Genomic DNA, 21,541 nt, shown 5'->3' with positions numbered 1-21,541 from the left:
TTCATATTCATCCTGAACTTCTTTCCTGGGACATTGTCAAGAATCTTAGTGTCATTTGAGCAGAGGTCTCTGAAAAGAACACAAGCTGGAGCATGGAGATGGCTCAGTGGGGAAGAGCATTTGCTGTGCACACATTAGGACATGAGTTTGAATCCACAGCATCACACTGAAAGCTAGGCATATCTATTTGTGCTTATAAGCCCAACAACAGGGGTATAAAGACAGGAGAAGCCTAAGAACCCCCTAGTCAGCATGCCTAGCCAAAACGGAGGGCTTCTTGTTCATTGAGTAACCCTACCTCAAGGCTATAAGGAAGAGAGAGAGGAAGACACACATTCTGTTCTGGCCTCCCCATGGGTGCACATACCCAAACACTCACGTGCAGGTGCCCTCCCTACTTCCGTCCCACCAAAGCACTCACAGATGCATGGAGCTGTTTCCTGCTGCTGCTCACATCTCCACACTGAAATATGACCAAACGGCTCCTGTTAGAAGACAGGCCAACCAGATCCTACGAGGACCACCTATCAGATCCAGGAGCTCCTAACCCATTTTACAACAATGTGATATTGAGGAAACTTGGGGCATAGAAAGGAGCAGTAGGGGTGGCAGAGACTCCACAAGAAAGGCACTGGACCCTGGATTCTGGGAGCACCCAGGATCCCGTTCCCAGAAGCCACCACACCCTGCCCCGGCACTCTTTAGAAGTCCAGCAGTGCTTCCTGGTCCCAAGTTCCTCTTTGCTTAAATAACCAGCTAGGACCCATTACTTGCAAATGACTTAAACCAGGCCTGATGGGTTTAGCTGAACCTCTTTTGCTGTAGGTAATCTGAGCATGAAGACATGGGAAACTGAAAGAACTCATTCTACAGTAACAGGAGAAACTTGAGGCTGGCCTTCCACCTGGAAAGGTGACTATCTTTTCTGGGTTTTTGTTATGTCCTGGGTCCCCTGACTTGAGCTCCAACATTTACTACGTCAACCAAAGGGATGGCTGTAGGACTCTGCAGAATGACCCTGCCTTATTTGCAGGAGTCCCTGGCAATCTCACCTTCATAATGTCATCTCCCGCAACTCTCTTCCAGACCCCTAACTTATCACGCATTGGCTGGGCACCTGACAAGGCTCAGTCCTACTCTGCCCTGGCCCCAATTACCTACTCTGTTCCCCTTCCCCCACCTAAGTTCCAGCCACATAGCTGGCCAGCATGACCTATCACTGCCATTGTTCCCCTGCTGGCCCTCCTCACCCAACTGGCCTGCTAGGAACCAGTCTCTGGGAATCAATGTACCTGTGAACAGCATTTCCCCATGTCGTCTTTGCAGATGAGATGTTGAGGAAGCCTGCCCTGCCCACCCTGGGCATCTCCCCAGGGCTGAGCACCCTGCGTAGCCCAGAACTAGGGTTCCGCAAATGCTAGTTGAACTGAAACTCATTGCGGTTGCTGCTCTGTCTTCTTGTTCCCACACTTAGCTCCTAGTCTTAAGTAAGGACTTGTATTTGCCAGGAAACAGAACAGTCCAGAGGCAGGAGGAAGACCAGCCCTGGAGTAGTCACCCATCTGACCAGCACCGGAGCTTTCCAGTAGCCCTCCTTAACCCACTTCCTGTGTCTCCTTCTGTGGACGTCTTACAGAAACACACAGGCATAACTTATTTTGCTTTAAATCTAGAGGAAGGACTGTCTGAAGCAACTGGAAAGGGTAGTTAGGCCTTGAGAAAGAAGGTGTAAACGATGGATAGGGAGATCTGGTGCTGGGAGTATCAGCTTCACTTACATAAGCACACACACACACACTCTCTCTCTCTCTCTCACACACACACACACACACACACACATACACACAGAAACAAAGGGAACATCTCTACAGTGTCCATCCAGTGGCTCCTCTGAGTCGTCCAACAGAAACCTTCTCTCTGTTCTGGCCTGAGCACCAGGGAGGGAGCCTAGGGGAGAAATGTTTCTGGGTTTCCTGAGTGTGACATGCAGGAATGGAGTGTCAGCTAGAATAGAGAACACACATCTGCAAGCATGGACAGTCACCCTGCTACAGGTAACTGACCATGAAGATTTCAGCCTCTTTTTTCCTAACATCTTTCCCTGGTATTTCTCTAACTGCCCTGCCTTCTCCCACACCCTCTGCAGGCTCTGAGCCAGGCTAAATGGCAAAGGGGCTACTGAGGGCTGCAGAGGCAGAGGAAGAAGCAACTTGTGGGTTGAGCCACTCTTGGGAAGGATAGTCTCATCCTCAAGGCTGCTGGGCACCAGAGAGTGGGAGCCAGAAGATGCTAATCCCAACCTCAGCCTGCTGACAGGACTTCCACAGCCCATGTAGCCATGGCTGTGAGAAAGCAGAGGCCATCTCTGGGGATCAGGGCCCTGCATTTACAATAACTCCACTTCAACTGTCTTAGCACATCTGTGGGCCTTCCTTGTGATGCAATAGCTACAACAGCCCAGCCCACCCTCAAAGAGTGAGAACGTAAGTGCTTGTGCCAGGAAAGCAGTATATTTTCTAGCTGGCCATGGTGAGGGTCACAGACCTCTCCAAGTTCTGCAGGTTGAAAAAGCCGACACCCCAGTTTCCAGACATTGAGACCCTAGGCCATCATGTCCGTGAACAGGATGTTGAGCTATGGCTGCAGCTAGGGAGAGCAGGGACTGAACAGAAACAGAAGATTCACGGGCTCGGATATGCTTTGGGGGCGATCCGTTGGGGTGGCAGCACGAGGAAGTACATGGGAACGCCCACGCCCCAAGGGAGGAGTGTGCCCACTTCTGGGTATGGGATTCCAGGCCAGTTCCCACAGGAGGTCTCTGGTGCCCTTTGACAGTGTCACCATGACCTTGTAGGATCAGGCAGGGTCCTGCCACACTATTGTTTGCTGCCACCCTAGAGTGACTTCCTGGGGTCACTGGGTGATCACCTGGCATCTTGCCAGGTACTTCCTGGGTGACCCTAGGAGTAGAGACAGAGAGTCAACCCTGCATGTAGGGTGGGAGTAAGCTAAGAAGTGAAACTGGGACAGGCTGACTTCCAGGAAGCTAGGGCATTGTGACACTTCAGCCATGCCGTTGGAGAGAGGGTGTTGGCCCTGGGGACCTTAACAGCCTCCCCGTTTGAAATGCCTGTGCATGCAGTGGATGATAATGTTGTCTCTGGCCCTATGCAGTGCCAGTTTTAGCCTTCAGCTGGGTCCTAATCTTATTAGAACACTTTTGGGCCAGGCTTCTCCTTCTCCAGATGCTCCTGGGAAATCCTGGAGCTCCTTCTAGCTGTGACAGTTCATGGGCTCAGTAGAGCCCAAGGAGGACCTGGGCTAGAAGGAATAGTGCCCTGCCTAGGTCCCCTGGCCCTTCCACAGGTGACACCATGCTGATACTGAGAGGGCTTTCTTCAGTTGTTGTGCTGAGAAATGAAACCCTGCCTAACCCCCATGAAACCACAAGAAGAGAAAAACATGAAGGCCACCACACTGCAGCTGGGCTCTAGGACTCCGCCTCCCTCTTACTGTTGGGCAGGTGGAGCTGGCAGGTCTGTGCTAAACAGGAGAAGAAGCTTCACTGGGGCAGCATCTGTTCCAGGTTCCCTGACAACCCACCTCCTCACAAACAGTGGCGTTTACCTAAGGGACCTGGGCTCTTTGTCATTCTATTCTGATCTTTGAGGGAAACTTAGCCGGGCTGCGTGGTCCACTTTCAGGCGCTGACTGACCTAGGGACAGATGGGTGTAGCATCCCTGCTCTGCGCATCTGAGGGACTTTCTATGTATCAGGGCCACGGTGCTGCTGCTGAATGCCCCGCAGCCATCACAGCAGACATGCCAGGGCAGGTTTGTGGGGGTGTTAATGGGAAAGTGGCACTAGAGGCTCCAGGGGTCTAGAAAGAGCTGTTTGCTTTGCTGTAAACATGCATGTTTGGGGAGCGGGGGGCAGACAGAGACAGACGGGATGGTTATAGACTAGCATGCGATTCCCCTTCCCTTATCCTGAATGAACAGATCTTTGCCTGGGACATCCCAAACACAAAGTTACTAGCCAAAGGCCAAGACACACAGGTACAAACAGGCATACATATGCCAACACAGGCCACACAGATAAACAAACACATGGATGCATGCACAGACTCACAGACACACACACGTGTGCACACACATGAGCCTGTCTTTCAGAGCTCCGCCCATGCTTCCTTTTCACAAGCTCTCGTTCTGCATTCTGGCATTCATGCCCATAGTTCCATTTGAGTCTCCGACATGTCTTTAAGAGCGGCGGCCCTAAGATTCCCGCCCCTGCCCTAACGTGAGCCACTCCTGATCTCTACCTGCTTCCCATCCTCTTTGCTACCTGCTGGAAAGCTAGAGGCTCTGAGGACCTAACTGCCAGCCCCATTACAGGCCTAGGCAGGTGATTCCCATACCAGGAGAAGCTCAACAGATGCTTGCCCTGTGGCAGATGGGCCCCGAGGGCCAGATCCTTCTGAGGGCTGAGCCACTGCTGAACAAGTTTTCTCACAGCAAGTAAAGGCTGAAAGGAGAAACAGATGGCAAGAGTGTCGAGGTAAAGGTGTCTCCCTGAAAGTCCTTTCCTGTGTGCAGAGGCTGAGAAAGGCTCACCTACAATAAGCAGGCACATCTGGTCACCTTCAGGGCTGTGGTTTTCATCAGAAGAGTCTAAATCAGTGGTTCTCAACCTGTGGGTCACAACCCCTTTGGAGATCAAAGCCTTTTACAGGGATCACCTAAGACCATCAAAAAACATAAATGTTTACATTATAATTCATAACAGTAGTGGAATTAGTTATGAAGTATCAACAACATGATTTTATGGTTGGGGGTCACCACAACATGAGGAAATGTATTGAAGTGTGGTAGCATTAGGAGGGCTGAGATCTGGTCTATGGGAAAGGAGGCCAGAGGCAGGGACTGATAAACTGTCCGCTGAGACATGCTCAGTAACAATGAGGAAGATGTGCTAACGTTGGTCTCTTGCCTCTGGACACTAGTGAAAGGTTCGGTAATAAGCATAGCAGGGGGAAGTGAACTGAGCAAGAACTAAGGAAGAAGACACTCCCCAGGCCAGGCAAAGATACTGAAGTGCACTAAAGTGCTTTGCCCCATGGTGAGGCCCTGGGGCACACTCTGTCCGTCTCCTCTCTAGTGTCACACATACTCGAGAGATGCTGGGTGCTATTTGCTTACATGCTACACTGTACAGTGAGCAAATCAGAGCGGATAGCACAACTACCACTTCAGACGCTCACGGCAGCCGAGACACAGCCTGTTTGGGTATTCAGGGCTGGATGAAGAGCCTGTGGAGGTGAGGGCCTCTGAAAGGCTCTACTCTGGTACCGAGGCAGATGTTGAGACTCATAGCCAAACTTTGGGCAGAGTGCAGGGAATCTCATGGAAGAAGTGGGAGATAGAAAGACCTGGAGAAGACAGGAGCTCCACAAGGAGAACAACAGATCCTAAAAGTCTGGGCACAGGGGTCTTTTCTGAAACTGATACTCCAGCCAAGGACCACTCATGGAGATGGCCTGGAACCCCTGCACAGAGGTAGCCTGTCGCAGTTCAGTGTCCAAGTGGCCTCCATAGTAATGGGGACAGGGACTGTCTCTGTCTCTGACATGAACTGATTGGCCTGCTCTTTGATCACCTCCTCCCGAGGGGAAAGCAGCCTTACCAGGCCACAGAAGATGACAATGCAGCCAGTCCTCATGAGACCTGATAGACTAGGATCAGAGGGAAGGGGAAGAGGACCTCCCTTTTCAGTGGACAGGGAGAGGGACACGGGTGGAGAAGAGGGAGGGCAGGTTTGGGAGGGGAGGAGGGATGGAGGCACGGGGGGGGGATCAAAATGAATAAACTATAATTAATAAAAAAAATTAAAAAAAAAAAGAGACTGTGGAGCACATATACAGCTACGGCTGGAGATCCTGCCACTTATGTAACATGGACAGAAGTGGAGGTCATGATGATAAAAGATATCAGCCAGACTCAGAGAGACAAATACCTCACGCGCTGACTCTGATGTAGCATGTTGAGAAGGCAATCTCAAAGAAACAGATTGTGGGAGGGTGGCTATCAGAAGCTGGGAATGGAGGGCGAGTAACAAAATGCTGTTAGATAAGACAAATAGGTTCTGGTGTCCTGTGGCACGGTAGGAGGATGTGACCACCAGTGTTGTCAACCTGATATAATCTAGGCATCTACAGGACAGCTGTTTTGGCATGCCTGTAAGGTGTTATCTCGATTGCATTAACTAAGATGGCTCCACTGTGGGTGGGACCATTCCCTGGCTGGACGGATAACTGGAGAAAGGGATGCATATATTCATTCTCTGTTCTCAGTTGTGGATGTGATAAGACCGCCTGCTTCAAGTTCCTACCACCTTGATTTCACTACCATCAAAGGCTTTACCCTTAAATTGTGAGCCAGAATAAACCCTTAGGTTGCTTTTGTCAGAATATTTTATCACAGCAATAGGAAAAGAAACTAAGACAGACCCTACAGCTTACAACAATGTGTCCTATATTTCTTGAGTCTGCTGACAGGAAGCTGTGGTGGAGGCTGGAGCAAAGAACTCTTCCTTCCAAGCCGTTTCCTTCCACACGAACAAGGGAAGAACCAGAGCCAGAGGCCGGAAGGCTCACATTTGAAAGAGAAGCTCCCAGGCTCACGAGGGCAGCTATGACCCTACCCGCCTGAAACCAGGTTTTGGCTGGACTACACAGTAAATTCTGGCAATGATGAGCTTCATCTGGTGAGTACTTAGGGACTGTGTTATCCTAGGAATATGGCTGTTAATAGTTATACTATTTATTTTTATTTTTTTCTGAGACAGGGTTTTTTTGTGTACTACTGGATGTCCTGAAATTAATTTTGTATGGCAGGCTCGCCTCAAGCTCACAGAGGTCCTCTTGCCTCTGCTTCCCAGGTGCTGGGATCAAAGGTGTGTGCCACCACACCTAGCTTTTTTTTTTTTAACATAGGAAGGTCGAGAGGCAGATAAATTCTTTTTCACTAAGAGTCTACAGTTTTTCAAAGCCGAGGCTGAAGCCTTGTTGAGGGAAGAACTGAAAGGATCCCAAATGTTTTGGAAAGGAGAAATCCCTGCCACCGCTGTTGCTATTGTAACCCAGAGGCTCCTGGCTCCCAGGGATGCTGCCCCGTTATTAGTCATTTTCCAGCTACCACTGTGCCCATATGGCATTGTTACAAATTCACAGGAGCCCATCATGATCAGGAGAGAGCAAAGAGCATCACCCAGTCACAAGTCACGTGTATCAGAAAAGTGCCCAGCCACTGGAGTCCAGATCCTCACATTAGATCACAGGTAGAAGAAATATCACCTTAACCCTTTAACCACAACTTGCTGCTTTCTTGGCTTCCCAGGCTCATAGACACTCCTATCTCTGCCCAAGCTGTGCTGAGCCTGCCAGACAGTGGGAAAGCCCCTGATGACCACGTGGAAGGGTGATGAGGAGGACTACCAAAGCATCAGGCAGGCAGAGGAAGACTCCCTAGACCTTCTAACCCAATTCACCTGCCAAACACACAATAACAATCGTCGTGCCAGCCAACACGTGACGAGTGGCCTACAGGGTCATTGAGACTTGATAGACTGCACAGCAGCATGCACCTGAAATACCTAAGTTCTGTGAGTTCTGTCCTCTAAGCCCCAGGGAATGTGGGAAAGATGGCCTGTCGTCTTCTAGGAAAGACAGTCCTTGATAAGGTGCCATTAGGCTACACTGTGGGTTTGGTGCTTAGGGATTTTTGTCAGAAATGACTATGAAAAAGAAAGGGGAGCTGGGAAATAAGTAGAGTGTAATGGCTAATCATGGTTCTCAGTTTGTCTGGATCTGGGAACAGTTAAGAGGCACGCCTCTAAGTAGGTCTTCAGGGGCATTTTCTGGACCCCCTGGCTCAGACAGAAAGGCTCTTCCCCAGAGTTGTAATATCTAACACCAGCTGCCCAGACATAGAGAGGTGAGAGGTACTTTTCATGTACCCGCCTGCCTCTGCACCTTGCTGGCAAGTGCATCCTTCTGTTGCTACCTCTGCTGCCACTGTCCTTCTCTGTTGGTGGCAATCCAGCTTCTTTGACCTTCCAACACAGACTAAAGATCAGCCCTTCAGGAAACCTTCATACTTTGTCAGATTTGGATTACTGAAGTTTCCAGCCTCATGGACTGAGCAGCTAGCAGTCCTCAGTCTCTCCAGTGTCCAGACAGCCATTGCTGGGCTACCCGGACTCCTGTAAGACAATCTAATATATTTCCTTTGTAATATATAGTCACTCAGTTCTGTTCCCCCACAGAACCCTGACTGTCACAGAGTTAATGGGATGAGAAAGAGGTTCTCATGATCCTAGGGGAGAGAATCAGAGCAGCTGTATTCACACAGCCAGGTTGAGAACTCTAGTTGCTGTATTTTTAAGTGTGTGTGTGTGTGTGTGTGTGTGTGTGTGTGTGTGTGCACATGGGGTCCGGTGCCTATGGAGAGTAGAAGGAGTTGGATTCTCTGGAGCTCAAGTTGCAGGTGTCTGTGGGTCATCCTACATAGATGCTGGAAAGGTGTAAGCCCTTTGGGGGAGCAGTTCACGCTCTCAACTGTGTAGCCATCTCCCCGACCTACAAAATCCAGTTCTTCTTCTTTTTGTTGTTGTTGTTTATTCTGGGTAGCCTTGACTGTCCTGGACTGGCTTTGTAGTCCAGGCTGGCCTCGAACTCACAGAGATCTGGCTGCCTCTGCCTCCCTGAGTGCTGGGATTATAGGTGTGAGCCACCGTGCCCGGCTTCATAATCCACTTCGTAATTGTTGGTTGTTCTATGGCTTGAGTGTGACCTCTAAACAATAAGGCATGGAAGCCTTAGTTCTTCCATGCAGCAGTGGTGGACGTTAACCCTGAGGCAGATCTCTCTTGAGAACGCACTAGTCAGAGCAGAGGCAAGGCCCTTTTGTCTTGCACATGCATACCTTTCCTATCTTTCAGCTTCTACCCGCTTAGGAAGCAGCCGAAGGCCATCTCCAGTTGTGGCCACATGACCTCGAACGCCCCAGTCTCGTAGCCTGTGAACCTAAATACTCAGCCTTCTTTCTTTATTGTGTATCCTGCATCAGACGATCCCTAGAAAATGGACTCGCAGCGTGTCGAGGTTGAGAGTCACACTGACAATTTATTGCAGAGATAGGGGATGGAAATCATACAGTGGACAGATGACTAAGGCAGACCAAGGGCCAAGCCAGTATTTAACTCCAACCACAAGGCTGTGGAACAAAAGTAAGCAAGAAGGGTTTAGAAGAGGGGCTGGCGACTGCATCACCACAGGGCTGAACTCTCACCCCTACCCTCCCTGTGATCTGTTCCGTGTACCTAGATTTGGCATTTGTAGTGGCCGAAAGATAAAAGACAAACTGAACAACTGCACTAAAAGCCTCCGGATGGCCTACCCGACCTCCTCCTGGCTCCTTTCATCTTTGCCAGCTATGAGAAGAGGAGACCTGAAGGCCAGCAGCATCGGCTGCTCCAGGCTACTGTCTGGAGCCACAAACACCAGTCTATTGACCTATTGGGTTGCAAAGCTTGATTAGGAGGCCCAATGTAATCCGAGTTGGCTGGGGACAAAGGAGTATGAAGCACCCCCTGGGTGGCCTGGCCTACCAGGGAGGCTCTTGGTGGCCCAAGTTTACAAACCCAGCTCCAGCCTTCTCAGCTTTGTTTCCAGAGACCTCAAGTGCAAAGCGAAACTGATGCTATCACCCTACATGGGCATTCTGAGGCGTGTAATGGCATATGGCCCTAGTGGGGACTCTGGAAGTGGTAGGTGTAGCCTCAAAGTCTGCGTCAGTGAGACCTCAAGTCTGTGTCAGTGAGACCTCTCCTGAACCCACCAGGTGTGGGTTGTAGGAGCAGGTGGCCTTTCTAACGTAGGAAGCAGCATCATGTGGAAGGCAGGACAGCGGGTTCTCCACTCTGCGGCAGGTGATCCGTTTGGCAGAGGCCTGGCAGGCCCAGATGGTAAGAAGCCTGGAAGTCAGGGCTAAGTTTGGACTTGGATGGAAAGGTGAGTATTCAGGAGGCCTCCACAGAAGGCTGACCTACCGTTGGCAATTAAAAAAAAAGAAAGTAGAACATACACACACACACACACACACACACACACACACACAACTTAACCCCATCGTGCTAGGGAAAGGGTGGCCTTAATTCTAGAGCCCTGAGAGCCAGGTGAATGTGACTGGGCTCTAGGCTTGGGCAGGTTAATCCCCACTTCCTGTTCTCTAAGACTCCTCCCTTCTTGGCCCTGCTACCTCACAAGGGTGGTTTCCACAGAAGCCCCTGGGGCATCCAACGTGGCCTGCTTCTGCAGGCGGAGGAGCCTGGTGTCACCCGCCCTTGGACCAGGTGGAGCTGCACCTTGGCCAGGAACCTGCACAGGAGGAGCAGCTGGCCACCCTGCTCAGGGTGAGGAAAAGAGGCTATTTTGGGTTGAAACCCAGGCTGCGTAGAAGCTGTCTCCAGGCTTCTGCCTGTAGCCTGGAGAGCACCATCTGCCCCGACAAGCAGGCTAACACACAGCCTTTGAACACAAGCCCCTTGCAGCTCTGTGGAGGCCTGTCTGGGCCCAACCACTCCAACCTTATCCTCTAGCCTGGCTTGGCTCCTGCTGTCATGGGGCCTGTGTAATTCAGACAAGTCCTTCCCTTTGTAGTCAGCTTTACCTCACAAAACCGAAAGGGGTAAGAAGTGGTGGTGGAAAGTTTAATCTTATCTTGTAAATCCAGAAGTCTTGCCTTACAGAAATGGTAAGTATGGTACTCAAGGGCAGCCGTGATAGGGTACAGAAGATACGCTGTTCCCAGTACTGCCTCATGTAGCAAGGATACCAGGCCTGCTTCCACACATTCTTCTCTACTAGAGACAATGGGGACCCTGCCATCTCTACTCAGAGTCAGTTCAGAGAGGCCCAGTCCTGAAGGGCCCTGGGTACACCCTACTCCTCTGTGTGCCTAAGCTGACACCGCGCCAGCCCACCTCCCTACGTGGTGGCCCCAGCTGTTATCCATCTGGCCACTCACTAAGATAATTGCAGCCATCTTACTTCTGACATAAAGTGTCACCACCTGCCAACTATTCTAGGGTGACCCTGTCATCCTCCCTGTTGCTAAGGAAGTCCCCACAGCAGCTTTACTGTCACCCCTGGCCTTCAAAAGGCAGTCATGCTGAACTTCCTAACAATGCTTTGTCTTTGTCACAGTAAATGCAGCAGCCATCAACCTAGGTTTTCTCCTTATGGTCCTGGCATTTCTTTGCATGTAGATTGGGTTGTCCCCTCCCAGATATTCCAAGAGTCATCCTAAAACTAGGGAGCAGTGTTGCCCAAGGTCCCTGCCTGAACATGAAGCTCTGCTCTGGGGAGGGGCTGCCTATATGGATTGGTCTCCCCCGTACACAATTCTACTCTTCCTGGTCCATTGTGCTTCCAGGTCCTGCCTGGGCCTGCGAGATCTGCAGCACGAGACTCCTCCCTCTCCTGTGACACCGGCTGCAACATGGATGGACCTGCAGATGGTACACTGAGTGAAGTCAGCCAGTTACAGAGGACATGCCCCGATAGCTCTGCTCATCCAAGATGTCTACCGCCATCAGTGTCATAGAGAGGGGGGAAGGTGTTTGTCAGGGGCTGGGGAGGAAAGCTGGGATGTCTGTGCTCAACTAGGCAGAGTTTCAGTTTTGCGAGATGGAAAGACTTCTGTGGTTGGATGCTGCTCTGGCTAGTCTGATGTCACCTTGATACAAGTGATAGTCGTCTGAGTCAGCTGAGAAAAAGCCTCCATAAGAGCTGATGGTAGGCAAGCCTGGAGGGCATTTTCTTAACTAGTGATTGATGGAGGAGGTACAGCCATTGTAGGTGGTACCACCCCTGGGCTGGTGGCTCTGGGTTCTATGTTGGTATAATGTTCTTTTGGAATGTATACGCCTTGCCCTTGTTCATTCAAATGCTGATTTCTCTCCCCCACTATCTGGTTTCAATCCAGACACCACATTGTGATACTTATTCTAAGCATCACCTGTGAAAAAGCAGGCTGCGCAAGCCACGAGGAGCTAGCCATAAGTAGCACCCCTCTGCATCAGGCTTCTGCCTCCAGGTCCCTGCCCTGGTTGAGTTTCTGTCCTGGCTTCCCCGGAGGATGAACGGTGCTGTGAAAGTGTTACTTGCTTTGGTCAGTCACCGTATTTCATCATAGCAGGAGTAATCCTGACTAGGACAGACGTGATAGTCACACAGCACCGTTAAGTGTTCTTGACACCTCTGGCCTGCATACTTAAAAGTTGTTAAGATAATGAATTTTATTTTATTTATTTTCATATTAATTAATTAATTAAAAAATTTTTTTCAAGACAGGTTTTCTCTGCATTGCCCTGGCTACCCTGGAACTTGCTCTATAGACCAGGTCGGCCTCAAACTCCCTGAGTGCTGGGATTACAGGGGTTCACCACCATGCCAGGCTCTATGGTAGACTTTTCATTGCTGCTACAGGTACCTGAAATAAACACTTAAGAGGAGGAGAGACTCATTTGGGCTCACGGTTTAAAGGTGCCAGTCCACAGCCGGCTGGCTCCATTGCTGGGGCCTGTGGTGAGGCAGAAATTTCACAGCTGCAGGAGTGTATGGCAGAAAACAAAGAGTGAGCTGGGTGAAGGCTCAGCTTCTTAGATCAACTCCCAATGGCCCATTTATTTCACCAAGGCTTCACTACTGGAAGTTTCCATCACCTGCCAGCAATGCCATTAATAGGAATCCATCAGTAACTGATCAATTTGGTCGGCGCCCTCAGGAGCCAGCTGGTCACCCTCATTGATTTGGTCCACCCGCTGAGGACCAAGGCTTCAACACATGAAGTGTCTCTAGATACTTTCTATGCAAAGTGTAAGGCCTCCCTCAAAGGGTCCTGCAGCTCCTCAGCTGACTGCACTGGAGTCCATTTCTCCCTATCAGTGTGGCCCTACTTAGAGACCACAGAGGCACGTTCTGAGAGATCAAAATTATCTTATTAGACTCCTGGCCCCTGTGAGGTCATTATGTGGCCATCAAGTAGGTTACTTCTGAGGGCCTGTTATGCTCACACACCTCCCAACTTAGATGTCAGGTCCCCACTCTTCCCCATCTTCAGACCACCACAGGCAGGAGCTGAGGGTTCCGCAAGTCCTACAGAACCTAGTCTCCCTCCAAACCAGCCTCTTCTGCTCCTACCCACCTACCGCAGCTGCCAGAAATGAGGGTTTCCCTGGATGCTGTGGAGAGACACACTCGTTCATATTTTGTCTTACTTGGTCTCCTCTCGTCTTTGTGAGAGTAGTATTCAGAGTAGACTGCTCTTCCAGATCCAGGCTCCTGGACTCCTCACAGGCCAGGAGGCTGCATCAGCCAGCAGTCCCCCTTCCCCCCAACGTCCCTCCTGATTTTGACTGTTTTGCCAGAGTACATGCTACCTGGGACCTGGGGTTGGCCCTGAGCGCTAGCTTCTGGCAAGCAATGCCCTGCAAAGTTGAGTGTCTGGGAAAGCATGTAAAGAAAGAGGAAATAAGACTACGCACAGGGAGAGAAGGACCAGGAGGCCACTCCATACATCCCTCAGAAGGTGAACCTCCAGGACTGAGACCTGCACCAAGGACACAGATGGGGTGGGGTACGCCCCGCACAAGGGCTTCCCCTGGGAATGGAATGCAGTTCCTGGGGAAGGAAAAGGGGTAAGCCACTGACAGCCTCTTCCTGGAGGTAGGAACGAGCCATTAAGGACAGAGGGTGACCTCTCCACACTCCCATCTCTAGCTCGGTCTACTTCCCAAATCTCGGATTCTTTCTCATGGTAAGGCATCTTGAGCCATGCAAGATGAAGGCTCATCTCAGACTTCATTCTGTAGCAGCCTCCTCAACTCCCACAGGTCACCTCACTGTCTGACAGCTGGGAGGATATTCTCTTAAAGGCAGGGGAAAGATCTTGCAGACAGAGCCAGTTCAGCAGAAAGCCAGGCGGCTGTATGTTCTCTCAGATTCAGGCCAGGGCTTGGCGTCAAGTATCCTTAGAACTCTTCGTGCTTCAACCCTTGAATTCAAATTTTATAAATGAAGTTGACTGTTCAATGGAGGAGAGTCCAGGAGGGCCTCTCTGAGCTCTCGTCCTCCTATCTCTAATAAAGGCTGTGGGCCACCCATCCCCATCCCAGTGTTTAGGGGCCTTTGCGAAGCAGGCCACAGGCCTGGTTCACAAAGATCAGAAACAGGGCACCCCACATGTGCAAGCCAAACCCTGGCCACCAAATGAGACCTGCACCTGCCCCGCAGGTACTCTTGAGCCCAATAATATGTGGTTTTTCAATAACATACTATTGAAAATAGCTGAACATGATAGCATTCACCTGTAACCTCAACCTAAGCAGTCTAAGACAGGAAGGAGGGTTTAGCGGTTAAGGCTACCCTGAATCACATATCTACACCCAGCCTCAAACTGAGCAAGTAATATTGTTCCCATATCGTGAGTCTGGCTTTCCTCCTCTCACATACATCTTTCTTAGGAATAAACCAAAGAGTAACAGCATGTTCGTGCCCACAGTCTAACACCTGCTTTCCAGTACCTGGACTCGGTGAGCTGTTTGCCAAACCTACAAAAGGAACCCCAGGGCTGCTGGTAACTTGGGAGTGTTCAACTTGAACTCACAGATTCCTGGGCCTCTGGGACTGATTTGGGACCCCTACAGCAAGTGTGAGCCGCACTCTGCCGAAAGCTGGTCTTTTTAGCTCCATAGTGACCAACTGTCTTGCCAGGGTTTAGCTATCCTGTCACAGTTCTTCCTGGTGAAGAGAATGAGGTTGGATTGTCACCTGTCCCCGGCTTCCCGAGCAGTGTTTGAAGTTCATTTCCTGTGTTTTGTTTTGCTCTGGGTGTTAGAAATAAGCCCTGCCCCCCAGTGCTAGTGCAAGCCACGAAAGCAGGCCTGGGTTTTCCATCTGCCTGGAGCTCAGGGAATTCCTAGATGGCTCCTCCTACCCTCGTGTCCTACCTCCTGCACAGGGAGCCAGCTCGCAAGCCACTGGGGACCCATCTGGCTTCTTGTTTGGGTGAGAGCCCTGTGCTCAGAGGCCCTGCAGGCAGCCCTGGCAGAAGGAAGGCCGTGCCAAGTGGGTGTCAAGCAACAGCTGGGCACACAGTCCACATGCCACACTGCAGGAGGTTTCAGACCTCCCCCTGTGCCCTTGGGGAGCCACCTCCCTAATAATTCCTCCCCTGGTTCCCTGGGGAAGGGTGGGAGAACACAGGATAATTGTCACAGATCATGTGCTGGAGAGAGAGCCACGCAGACCTGAGGCTGAGGGGGGGGGGAAGCAAGCGATGAAAACAGCCCTTTGTCTGCAGCCTCTATACACTGGGCTTGTGTTTCTGCTTTATGACAATTGGGTGAAACATTAGACCAGGACATCAATTATTCAGATTTCACTGTGAGGTCAGAACATAGCAGCTCTGAACTGCCCCTACCCAGAGGGAGTCAGGTCCAAGAGGGAGGCTGAGGAGATTTAACTAAGCTCCAGAGCTGGGCCTGAGCTCCACACCCTCAGGTCCCAGCTGCTCAGCACCCACTAGGTTAGCCTTCTCCAGTGGTAGCAACCGAAGCATTTCTACTGCCTCTCCAGGCATCTGGGTTGCATGGAGCATGCCCGAAGCATCAATCCACTGTCTGTGAGAAACTGCAGTCTGGAAAACTCCCTGGGGCTCAGAGAGCTTGCTCTGCTGCTTCGATACACACTAGGCACACTCAACACGTATGCACATGCTCACGGGGAGATATACACAAGAGTCATGTGCACACACACACATACACCGTACACACACACACACACACATAGCAGCAGCAGCATTTATCCCTCTTGCTTTGTCTGTTTGCTCAGAGCTTCGGTCTAAGCCTTGCATAGGTCCACAAGCCCTCAGCATCTCACAAAGCATCACTGGGGTGTGTCTGGGCCATGACCCACCCTGTCACCCACCTCTCTCTTGAAACAAAGTATTTCAAACCACAGGCTTCCCTGGAAGCCCTTCAACTTGCCCCTGAGGTCTGTGCAGGCTGTGTCTTCTCTGTCACTCCATACACACAGTTCCCTCCTCCCTCTTTACCTCCCTGTGGCATTCGGAGAAGGATTTCTTTAATTTTCACAGATGTGGGGACTCTGCACGTGTGTCAGTGTGACCAATTTCTCTTCTCATTCCTTTGTGGTTCATATGGTTTCCAGCCATCTTGAGGCTTCTTTGGTGATCTTGTGTGTTTGGGCGTGTGTGTGTGTGTGTGTGTGTGTGTGTGTGTGTGTGTGTGTTAGTGGACATATAAACCAGGCTCCTTCTGCATCTGAGGGAGACACTGCGTCCATATCTCTGGGTCAGACAGACTGCCAGTGCACAGGTTTCCAGGAGCAGTGAGGCATGGGGTTGCTCTGAGCATCCTGAAGCGCCGCGATTGTGAGCATGTGCATTAAAACGGATCTTCCCCTGCTTTGTTCACCATAGCAAAGTGCCTTAGGCTGGGTGCTTAAAAAGGAGACACTTTCTCACCCATCTAGAGGCTGGGAAGGGTGCTGGCATGGCTGGGTAACGGTGAAGCTCTGTTTCCTGGCTGTGGGTGGCTGCTCTTTCCCTGTGTGCCCACACAGCCTCTCCTCGGCCTGATGCACACACATGGAGGGGGCGGAGTAGATGGCAGGGTAGGGCACACATGACTCCGCTTTCACTGTTCGTGAGGGAACCAATCTTCCCGTCCCAGACTCTACTCCTATAGACTCATTTAACCTCAGTCACTTACTCAGACGGATCTCTGCGAACTCGAAGCCAGCCTGATCTACATAGTGAGTTCCAGAATAGCCAGACTATGTAGAGAATTCCTGTCTCAAAAAAAAAAAAAAAAGAAAAAAGCAAGCAAACAAAAAAGGACACTTTTTTATTGCATGTAATTCTTCTCCTTGTGTCCAGTAAGAGTTCTTTCTGAGGACTGCTTTATCCAATATTAATGAAGCAATTCAGACTGCCAAGGTCAGTGCTCCCAGGATACATATTTCTGTATGCTTTGATGGTTGGTCTCCTGGGAGTTCTATTTAAAACTTATTTATAAGTACGATTAATGGGCAGTGCATTGCAGTTAGCATTTAAAAAGTACTAGACTGGATTGGGGGTTGTGGCTCAGAAGCAATGCTCCCCAAGCTGGGACTGGGCCGGTGCCTGCAATTTGTCTCCTGACTTTCACACGTGCACCCTAGCGCCCCTCCCCCAAGCCACCACTGAACATACAAAGATCCACCTGACCCTGCTTCCTGAGTGTCAGGGTTAAAGGTACACGCCACCACAATGAGCTGAAAACAAGCACTAACTAAGCAAGAAACACTTGTGTTTTGGTCCTAGCAACTTTAAAGATACACATTTGACTGTTTTCTGCCTACACTGTTTCTGACAGGCATTATTATTTTGCTCCCCATATGCAATGTACCATTTGAAAAAAAAAAAAAAAGACTTTAGTAGACTTAGAACAGTTTTGGGTTCGTACCAAAATTAGGGGAAGGCACCAAGATTTCCCAGGTGTTGCTCTGAGTCGCATACACTGCTTCTCGTACTAACGTGGCCTGTGTGACGTCAGTGAAACTGGTGTTTAGAGGAAAATCTACAGCTGCAAACGTGTGTTTAAAAAAAAAAGAAAAAGATGACATGGGGTGAAGCCTGGAAGGGCTGGAAGAGAATATAACCAAAATACATTATGTGAAATTCTTAAAGAATTACTAAATATATATTTTTTAAACAGGAAAAGCAGGAGGATGTGGGGGTGGTTCCATGACTAAAGATCCTGTAATGAAAGAGGGAAGGCCAGGTTTTGTCCCGAGCACCCATGAAAAACGTCTGGTGAGCAGGTGGCCGTAGTGGCTCACCTGTAATCCCGGCCTCAGTAGGCAGAGGGATCCCCAGAGCAGGTTGGCTAGCTGACTAGCCACATAGGGAAGCTCTGGGATCAAGTGACACTCTGCCTCAAGGTGGAAAGCCATTGAGGAAGAAGCTTAGCATTGAGCTCTGGCCGCCACATGTGTGCCTATACACAGGCAAGGAGACATATGCACACACATGCTCAACACGCTCACACACACACACACACACACACACACACACTCACAGGGAAAAATGATAACCTCAAACCAAAGACAAAATTTCTACTCTTAGAAACTCAAAATTAGAGAAAATTCAACACAAGGTAAGCAGAGGAAGAAAATAATAGAAAGTATAATCTTTTGTTATATTATTACATATTAATAAATTTTATTATATTATTAAATATTAATAGATATTATTATACTTTCTATAAATTTTTTTAACACAAAAATCAAGAAGCCAAAAGTTAGCTCTTTTTAAAGGCTCAAGGGGGGATGGGGTTGGGAAAGGAAGAGCCAAGTATTATAATAGAAGAACTGATTTCCAACCTCGTGAAAATGAGAGGCTCATGAACTATGAATGATGGCATGCTGCCAAACTGGATCATTAAGATGAAACAGGCCAGTTTGGGAAAGATGCAACATTTTGAAGTTGGCCTAAGGAGACAGAGAAAAGTCTAAATTAGCCTACATATAACAAAGTAAGAGACTGAGTTAAAATCAAGAATGTCCTGCAGGGAAGCACAGGGTTAGATGGCTGTGCTCCACCAAGTGTTTAGAAAGATCAAAAAGCTTCACAAACTCATCCAAGGAACTGATGAAGGTGGAACATTAGTGGTCCATTCCGTGATGCTGGTGTTAGTCTGATTCCAAAATTAAAGATCACAAGACAGTTATAGATCTAAATCCCTTAAAGGGGCTGGAGTGAGGACTCAGCATCTAATAGCGCTTACTCTTGCGGAGGACTGGAGTTCAGTTCAGGTCAGTGACTCACAATTATCTGTAACTCCAGGGCGGGGGGGGGGGGGTCTGATGCCCTCTATTGTCCCCCACACACATACACACACTATACACAAATAAAAATAAATTTAAATATCCCTTATGAATATAGATGTAGAAAATCTTGACGAAATTATAACAAATTAAGCATGGAAACATATCAAACTTTTCATCCTGAAAAAGTATGATTTATGGCCCAAATGTAATCTCATTGGTCCCACATATGAAATCCAATCCAGTATAACACACTGTAATGATACAATAAAGGACAAACAGCACATGATCATCTCAATAGGTGAAGAAGAAGCACTAAATAAAATCCAACACCCTCTTTTTTTATTAAAAGATAAACACTCAACAAATTAGAAATATGGAGAATGTCCCCCAGTTAATGAAGGCATAACAAAATATACACCACTAACCTCTGACCTCACAAGGGAAGGCAGAATGCACTCTCCGAAAGTGAGGAGCAAGGATACCCGCTCTGACTGCCTTCTAGTCAGGGAAATTTAGCCAGATAAGGAGAAAACGTCCAGCTTGAAAAAGAGAAGTAGAACCTGGGAGCGGTGGCTCACACCTTTAATCCCAGCCCTCGGGAAGCAGAGGCAGGGGTATCTCTGTGAGTTCAAGGCCAGCCTGGTCTACAAAGCAAATCCAGGACAGCCAGGACTACACAGAGAAACCCTGCCTCTAGGAAAAAAACAAAACCAACCCAAAACAAACAAACAAACAAAAAAAAGTGGAACTATTTGTCAGTGTATGTGGCATGATGATGTGTGGCTAGGAGCAAAAGGATTTCACTAGGAAACTTCCAGTTAACAAAGAAGCAGCATTGTGGACTATGAGATCAAAACATAAAAATCAGTTACCTCCCTCACTCTGGCAGTGAACAACTTAAACAGCAAATTGGTAAAATAATCCAACTCATAACTAGAACCAAAAAGATAAAAATGCTTGGGGGTAAATTTAACAGCAGAAGGGCAATAATTGTTCACTAAAAACTACAAAATTCGGTAAATGAAAGACGTTACATATTTATTTCCCAGAGTGTTTAATGTCGCTGAAGTAGCAACATCCGTTTGCAGGATCACCTTCATGTTTATCAAAATCCCACCTCGGGGGTGGGGTGGGGGGGTGGAGAGATGGTTCAGCAGGCAAAGGATCTGGCTGCCAAATCTGACGATCCTAGAGATGGAGTAGGTGTGGTCTTGTTGGGGGAAGTGTGTCACTGTGGGGGAGGCTTTGTGGTCTCCTATAAGCTATGCCCAATGTGGCTATAGTCTCCTTCTGCTGCCTGTAGATCAAGATGTATAACCGTCAGCTCTTTCTCCAGCATGGCTGCCTGGATGCAGCCTGGCTGAAGCTGTAGCCAGCCCCAATTAAATGTTTTCCTTTATAAAAGTTGTCATAATCATGGTGTCTTTTCACAGTAATAAAACCCTAAGACACCCACAATTTTTTATGAGTTTTTCTATTACACTGTTTGTTTTGTGTATATGTGTGTGTGTGTGTGTGTGTGTGTGTGTGTGTGTGTGTGTGTGTACGTGCCTATGTATGTATGTATGGGTGTGAATATAACATGGTGCCTGTGTGGAGGTCAGAGGACAATTTGCTGGAGTCAGTTTTCTCCTTTCACCAGGGATTGAACTCAGGTTGTCAATCTGGCCTGCAGGTACCTTTATCCACTGAGCCATCACTGGCCTATAGTGTACAGTTTTAAAGACTGAACTCTCAAGATTTGGTAGCTTGTTCAGTTCAGCCTGTGAAGACGGCAGGCCCTTTTAGTGCTACCACAACATAGGAGATAGAGGAGCACACAGAGAGGAGAGATCACATTTTGAGACAGGAAGCTGGGGAGCAGGGAAGGGCTTGGTCTTCTACACTTACAACCACTCTGTCTAGGAAGCTAACTAGGGTTCTAAGGAGTGTTCCCCAGTGACTGAACAACTTCTGCTAGGTACCAGGCCTTAAAGAGCCCATTTTCCTCTTACCACACATTATCACACAAAAGCCGAAATGTTTAACTCTCTCTGGGGTCCCGTATTGATGGACAAACCACATCTCCAGTCTCTAACACACAACTTGCCTCTCTCTGGCCTCATCTCCCCACCATTCCCTTTTAATAATCTTTGGATAGTTCTCATGCCTCTGTCAAGAGTCATGTGCCTTTCAGTGGGGAGAGAGAGACAGAGAGGATAGAAAAGGCACAGTGTACCTAGCTCAGATCAGAAGCCTCCATCAAAGATTTTCACTTCAGATGTTGTATATTCCCTGAAGTTTTTATTTGCATATTTTATATATTTATATTTGTTTATTTCTCTTTCTATATTTTCAAGTCTCTCCTCCATAATGCTTGTACTTGTTTAAACTCTTGAATATTAATAGCAGGGTTTTGGTTTGGTTTAGTTTGGTTTTGGTTTTCCAAGACAGGGTTTCTCTGTGTAGCCTTGGCTGTTCTGGACTCAGTTTGTAGACTGGGCTGGCCTGGAACTTGCAGAGATCTGCCTGTTTCTGCCTCCCTGAGTGCTAGTATAAAAGGCGCATGCCACTATACCCAGCTCTTCGGTTTTTTAAAGACAGTC

The 21,541-nt window shown here is 48.9% G+C and overlaps 1 long non-coding RNA gene across 1 annotated transcript; it reads left to right on the top strand.

Annotated features, from left to right (window-relative positions):
- Positions 1-6,553: 6,553 nt before the first annotated feature.
- On the top strand, positions 6,554-12,323 carry LOC132647216 (uncharacterized). Its single transcript, XR_009585549.1, has 5 exons — positions 6,554-6,763; positions 7,396-7,660; positions 9,192-9,286; positions 9,384-10,471; positions 11,494-12,323. It is a non-coding gene; the product is annotated as an uncharacterized LOC132647216 (long non-coding RNA).
- The last annotated feature ends 9,218 nt before the right edge of the window (positions 12,324-21,541 follow it).

Source organism: Meriones unguiculatus, chromosome 14, assembly GCF_030254825.1.
Source record: "Meriones unguiculatus strain TT.TT164.6M chromosome 14, Bangor_MerUng_6.1, whole genome shotgun sequence".
Classification (NCBI taxonomy): Eukaryota; Metazoa; Chordata; class Mammalia; order Rodentia; family Muridae; genus Meriones; species Meriones unguiculatus.
Note: the sequence above shows the minus strand (reverse complement) of the source record. Positions and strands in the feature narration are given on the sequence as shown.